This window comes from Sceloporus undulatus, chromosome 3 (assembly GCF_019175285.1).
Source record: "Sceloporus undulatus isolate JIND9_A2432 ecotype Alabama chromosome 3, SceUnd_v1.1, whole genome shotgun sequence".
Classification (NCBI taxonomy): Eukaryota; Metazoa; Chordata; class Lepidosauria; order Squamata; family Phrynosomatidae; genus Sceloporus; species Sceloporus undulatus.
Window position 1 is genome coordinate 147,380,494 of NC_056524.1, and position 7,281 is coordinate 147,387,774.

Here is a 7,281-nt window from a genome sequence, read left to right on the forward strand (position 1 = left end):
CTTGTTTGTTTTTGACTGGGTTGTGTGAGTTCATCTATGTTATTTCCCATGCTTCTGTGCTTAGTGTAAGACCCTGACCCATGGGTCCCTTTTACTGTGCCTGTTGCAAGTTTTTTTGCCTCCCACTGTTGGTCCTTGCACTATTTGTTCTGTTTCCTCCTACGTCAGTTTGACAATTTTTTTCCAGCCTTTTGCCTTCCTTAATATGGTCTCTTTCCCCCACGACAACTCAGTTTAACGCCCTCCTGATCAAATATCTTGGATGTTGGCAACAACATTTCTTCCAACTGGCATGAGAATGCAACCGTCTGTTGCAAGAAGTCCCTCCTCATGGAATCCGCGCCCATGATCGACGAATCAAATCTTCTCCTCGGCAGCGCCATCTGCGAAGCCAGTTGTCCACATCTGCTATTTTCCTCCTCTCCTTCCTGGACGGTGCCCTTCAACTGGGAGAAGAGACAGATGACAACTTGTTGCCATCCATTTGCTTTCAGCTTCCCACCAAGCGCCTCTTAATCCCTTTTGATGTTCTGAAAGGCTGTGTCTTGACAGTATCATTGGTTCCCACATGGACCAAAAGGAAGGATATTGGTAGTAGGCTTGACAGTCTTGTCGCCCTCTGTTCACATCATAGATCTTTGTCCCAGGGAGACAACACACCTCTCAAGACATCGTGTCAGGTCTACAAATCATTGCTTCTGTACCTCTCAGCAAGGAGTCCCCCACTACGATCCACACGCGCCTGCTCCAAGGTTTGTTTCTTATGCCAAAAAGTAATGATTACTTTTTTCTTACACCTTTCAAAGTTTTCAAGGGAGTAGCTATGTTTCTCTTTTGCAGAAAAATAACAAGTTCTAGTATCTGTCTTATAATCTCCCCTTAAGTACTAACAAGATGTAATTGGCCATAAGCTTTTGTGTGGACTGCAGGACATTCATCCGTGTCCTGTATGGACAGTGCCTCAGTTGGAAGATATTGTAATCACATGTTTTGGAGTGGGAGGATGCAGTTAGTGAGGAAGAGGGATGGGACATGGAAGGAATACAAACATTCATCATACCTTATCTGGCATTAAAAACAACAGTTGTGTGTAAGAACAGATATCCCAGCATGAGGCAGGTACATTTTGATGAAAAGTCAAATAGGTGAATGTATGTTAAAGTTGACTGTTTTTTAGTTACAATAAAACATTTTTATTTTAACTCTAAAAAAATCAGATCATGTTTTTCCCCATCAGTTTATTGCTGTTCTCTTTACTTTCCTCGTAACTTGCTTTCTGAATTAGCTTTTGGTCTCTCTCTGGGACCTATGAACTTTTCAGGATCTGTAGCTTTTGCCATTAGAGAAAAAATGTTGGAAAACTGATGGGAAAAAGTGATCCGATGAGAATACTATTGGAGTGTCTGTGCATAACAAAAGGTTAATATGATTGATAATTTTATTGGTTGCAGTCATTCTTTGAGATCGCTCATAGTGTAGTGCAGGACTGTTAGAGAGCTCTCATTCCCAGGGTTGCAGTAGACTGAAGCCAAAATTGAAGGAATAAATAACCAGGAATGTATATATCCATTTTAACATGGTCTTCCTCTCCCTGGTTAATCCTAACACCAATCTTGTAAGGTAGTTTGTTGAAAGGTAGTGACAGGTCATAGTTACATGGTTAATTGCCGATGAACAAAGATACTGGGTCTCCCTTCTCCAAATCCAGTATTTTAAACATTATATGATCTCTAAGGTAAGTGTAAGCTGTAAAACAGAAGTGGCCCCCGCATGTATCGCCAGCATGGCCCTGCACAACCTGGGCCAAAAAAATAATTCATTTTCCCCAAGATATCTTTTACTCTATGAATGGCCAATGATACTCAAAGAACCAGGCAGGTACCAAAACATGGTAGAACTCCCCCCCCCCCATGTCTTCTATAAGGTAATTGGGATGGGCGGGGGAAATGGGAGGTGTTGTAAGAAGCTGGTAAAGTACAAGTCTGGCTTTCCCAAGATTACTGGTGATCTATTCAGCCACCTCTGCTATAAAACTGTGTCATTAAGGTTGTAACTAGAGGAAGAAAAAATGCAACAAAATAATAATACAACTGCATTTGTTATTAATTGATTGATGGCTGGGAGCGGAATGCAGCAACTCTAGTATGGCCATAATAATAATTGTCTGAAGTATCGAATGGGAAGTTGTAAGCTCTACGAATGAACATTTTCTTTAAATAGATCTGCATAGCCTAATAATCTCTCAGTTCATGCAGCTCTGTATCTGCTCTAAAGATCAGGATTCAGGAGTCGACCCAGTGGCTCATAGGGTTATGGTCACGCACACAATCGACATTACCTCCTCTCAATAACCAACATCATACAGAATCCGTAGTACAATGTTTTTTGTAATAATGTTATGTATAAATGGCATTCCCATTTATTACTGATGTAATGGTAATAGTTGTGACATAAACAATAGCAAAATAAATTGTAACCTTTAATTACAATATCAAACACGCAGCCTAAATGTATTTACAGTACATAGTTTCATGGGTTAAAGGAAATTTGGTAAGAAATTTTAAAATTTTAAAATAATTTAAAAATGAAAAATTAAATTTTAATTATTTTTAATTAATTTAAAAAACCTGTGATTGTCTTTTTCGCCTCCCACTGAGCCTCACACCCATTCACATAATCTATCTTCAGTCTTTTAAAGGGAGGCAGGTGAACACCACTGCCATTTCTGCCCAAGGCGATGTTGGTAGCAGGTGGTGCCACCCCCTCCCCTCCTTAAGTGTCACTTGGCACAGCCAGTACACCCTGCATCCCTCTGGTGGTGCCACAGCCTGGACCTTTCAGTTTACATATTTCTCTGAAGTTTGATCATTCTCTTGGCAAATATGGGGCTCAGCCCACCAGAGCTACCACAGGAGATATTTTCTGCAGCCCTCCCAATTTATGGAATGGCTTGCCAGAACGAGATCATCAAATTACCAATCTAGAGAGCTTTTAAAAAGCCATTAAGATGGATCTCTTCCAGCAACGCCTTCCCGGAATAAAATGCTCGGCCACAAATAAGACTTCCCATCTATCGAACTCTGCCCATAGTTATTATTTGGATTATACAGGATTTTAGCATGTTAGTTTTAATTTTATACTGTTTATCTTGGTTTTAAGGGGGTACTATGTATATATGGATGTAGTTTAGTGTTTGTATGCCGCTTTGATGCCTGGCAAAAAGCGGATGAAATTTTTTTAAAAATTTATTATTTATGTATTTATTATTAGTCTTTTTACTGACATGGCTCTCAAATTCAGAGGACTTTTAAAAATGGCTTAATGTCATAATGAATACTTTTGCATTCACTTTGGAATTTGAGTCTGGGAACAAGCATGAGGCTGAGAACCAACTGGAGAGTGAATTTTTCTCTGCTGCTAACCTTCTTGCACCATTCACTTAGCTATTGGAGAGATGGGTCATGTGTGTGAATTATTATTTTCTCTGTTTTTTTCTGAACTATATAACCCTTGTTAGCCCATCTTCCATTGGCCTTGCCTGTGTGGTAGTGCCACTCAGTCAAGGGCTCTTCAGATATCCAGTGAAAGGGAATTTGATTGTCAGCCAAAGAGGAAAGTCTGGGTAGAATTGTATAGGGTACATTTGTTTAGGGCCCATTAGTTCATGGCTATGAAGGAATGCCAGGTGCTATTAGCCAAAAGATTGGAATACGTGCACTCTTGTTATACGCTGGTGGTTTGGTTCAAGATCCCTGTGATAACAAATCCGTGATGCTCAAGTCCCATTAAATATAATGACATGAATGGTGTCCCATAAAAAATGGAAAATCGGTAAATTTATATACTTTTGGAACATTTTCAAAACCGTGTATGCTTGAATCCGTGTATAAAAATCCTGTGTATAAGAAGGGCCGACGGTACTTCTCTACTGTGGTATTACCATCAGTAAACTATATTATTAGCAGTATGTGTATGTCAGATTGCCCCAAAAGTACCTTTGGAGAGACCTGTACCCAGTTATTGGCACTAGATACGTGCTGCATTGGCAATACGAAATAACTCAGTTTGGCACCACTTGCCATGGCTAAATGCTATGGGATTGTGGGAGTTTGTTTTGTGAAATATATCAAATCTTCTCGTTAGAGTGCTCTGACACCACAACAAATTACAATCCCAAAATTCCATACATTGACCCATGGCAGTTAGAGTTGCATCAACTGGATAATTTTTGATGGGGTGCAGCCATAGACACACACAGAGTATTACTAAATCAAAAGGAAGGGCTGGAGAGAAGAAAACCATAAACTAAGTCTTATTTATATGGTTTATGTAAATCTCAAAAACAAAATCTACAAGGGGAGGGAAAACATGTTCAAATTGAAAATGCAAAGCCTGTAAAATTGAACTTCTCAGGCTCTGGCCAAAGGACATCACTCGGCTATATACTTGTAACATTTCTTAGACAATCTCCCTGTTCTTTGTTAAGTTGCTTTGTTCGTGTCATACCCAAAAAACAAGCCTCAGTTAGATACCCTGAATACTGATTGCTACTCCAATTGCCCTTGCAACTGAAATGAAAAAATGGAGAATATATTGCCATTGAAGAGAGGCTGCCTCTCTCTAAGCATACTAAACCATGTTTCTTAGGTTCCATTTCAAGCCCAGAATCTGATGTAGCGGGATTATACTGTTAGTGCCAATAGTTCTCCACTAGATTCATCAATTGAAGTTGCTTTAATTAGTCAGAGGGAACTTTCTCACCATATACCCTTTGCACTAGCTGAAGAGCACAAAGGAGCAGGTCAGTTCACCAACTTTGGGACCAGGACGTTTTTCTTCTCTCACAGTGGATGACAGCAAAAGACACTTGAGAAATAGTAGCCTTGCATCCACAGTGACCGAAGCCAGGTCACAGAATACCCTTAAAATGGAAGTGCTTTTCCCTCAGGAAAGTTTCATTGCCTTTGGATTTCTCCTTATGACTAAACCTGGATGAAAATATTTCAATAATCATACAAGGAAACAAAAGAAGAGGGCTGGCATTTTTATAATAAAGAAATTTCCTCATCTTGTGGTTAATTTAAAGGTTTATTTCTTGAAATGAATCCTCTTCATCAATCTCCGCAATCCTTGAAAATCAGTGCAAACCTGCCTGGGTGGATAATGAATTGATTTGTATGTAATGATATAAAACACCCTCCTCCCTACCTGCATTGTGTGTGAGTGTGCTTAATCTAAAACGTTTAAGTCTGAAATGAGCTTCTCCATCAAAAGTGCTCTATTCCATTTACATTTCTTGCATACGAGTCATTGTGCCTGACCCAGTCTATAAATCACTGACAAGATTGCTGTGTTAGTACTCTCCCTCCCTCCCAGTCCCTGCACATGCTACATCAGTTTGTATTACAAACAGCTCTTAAATTCAGCAAACCTCTCGTTCTGAAGAGTTGAAATTCCAGTTCTCCAGTAGGAGTATGTGTGAGAGAGAGAGAAAAGAGAGAGATGGGGAAGGGAGTCTAAAGAATGGTGTTGATCTTTTTGTCATGAAACAAAGAATATGGATGGCACAGAACGATGCTTCCATATGTCATTTCTGTATCTGAAACTACTCCAAGATGCTGTGTTAGTGCTTCAGAAGAAGATACTGTTCAGCCAAATGCTCCAGGATTCTCACAACATCTGTCCTGCTTCCTCTTTCACTTTGTCTGGTCCAGTTGGGGAATTATGTGTCTCTCAAAGTGCTAGTGGCCCCAGCCAGTCCACGGTGAGGATGGCGGAGTTGCAGTCCAGCAAACATCTGGAGGGCCTCATGATCCCACCTTGACTGGGGGCTTGTCTACATGATATAAAAACACTCCTCATTTCAAATGAATTAAACGGACACACAAGATTTGGGGAATTTGTTGTTGTTTTTACTGACCCCCCCCCAAAAAAAAATTGCTCCATAACTCACTGAAAGAGATTTGCGGTTTTTACGGGAGTATTTGCAGATGTTGCATTATTGAACAGTGGCTGTCCATCCGCTCACATGGATTTACATGGCTGTGCATTTGTGCCAGAACAAGGGCAAACAGATGTGAATTGCACAGTAATGAAGACAAGTGTTTGTGTGAATATGAAAAAGCTGCAGCAATTACGCAATACATTTACATGTGTAGACTAGCCCTTAGAGTAACAAAACTGAATAAAAGGCTCAGAAAACTGCAGTAGAGTAACTTAAATCTGCACTAAAAATCTGGAGAAATGAGGCACATGCTTCAAGTTTAACTTGTGTGTTATTTATTTAGGGATTTAATCCACTCTTTTATAAGTCTATAAAGTCTCCTAAAGTGGCATTTGTTACCGAATAGTAAGAACAAGAAGCGTATCAGATCCCATTTTCTTTGGTCCATTCATGGGCAATGGGGACAAGGGGGCTGCCGGGGCAGCGCGAGTCTGAAGAAAACGGATTTTACCAAACAGCAAGGGTCCTCAAAAATGGCCCCCTTCATCACCATTCAGCGCTGAGGAAACGTCCTTTGCTTCGGAAGCTTTTCAGGCCCATTTTTTGTCCCTAGTGAGCACAGGAGGGGCCTCTCGGGGCCACATGTCACTGAGAAAAAAACGGATTTACCGCCCTTCAAAGAATTCAAAATGGCCCCATTTCATCCTCCAGCCTCAAAACATCCCCATCACGTGCTGAGGAGTGCCTTTTGCTTTGGTCGAAACTCTTTTTGACTGAAGCAAGGACGCTCTTCAGCACTGAATGGAGATGGCTTGGCTCCGGGGGACTGAATGGGCCATTTTGAGGGGCAACTTTGCTGTGCGGTTAATCCATTTTTTCCCGGTCAGATTGTGGCCCTGAGCCAGACCCTTCCTGTGCCCATAATGGACAAAAAATGGGTCATAGCTTCCACGACAAGGGTGATGTAGGAGAATTTGATCTAGACAATTGTTTTGTGTAGAATAAGGTTATCTGAGGGTAAGTCAAAAGCAACTTAAAAAAAAAAGCAAGATCACCATGACAGCGAATGGAGGTTGAGACACAACTGTCAGCTGGGAGGAAGTTCCAAAGCTGAAGAGCACCCACAGAGACAGCGTATTCGTGTGCCAAATAATCTAAATGACCTTAGGTTAGCAAGCCTTTTCCCAAACTGCTTAGAACTGTTTAGTGCTTTGAATGTATAACAGCACTTTGAGTGTGCTGAACACTTGGTACAAATGGTGCTATTATTTTCTGATTTCTTGGCTTCTGCTACTTCCGTGCAACCTCATTTTAATGTAGTGAAGCTTCCACCTTGT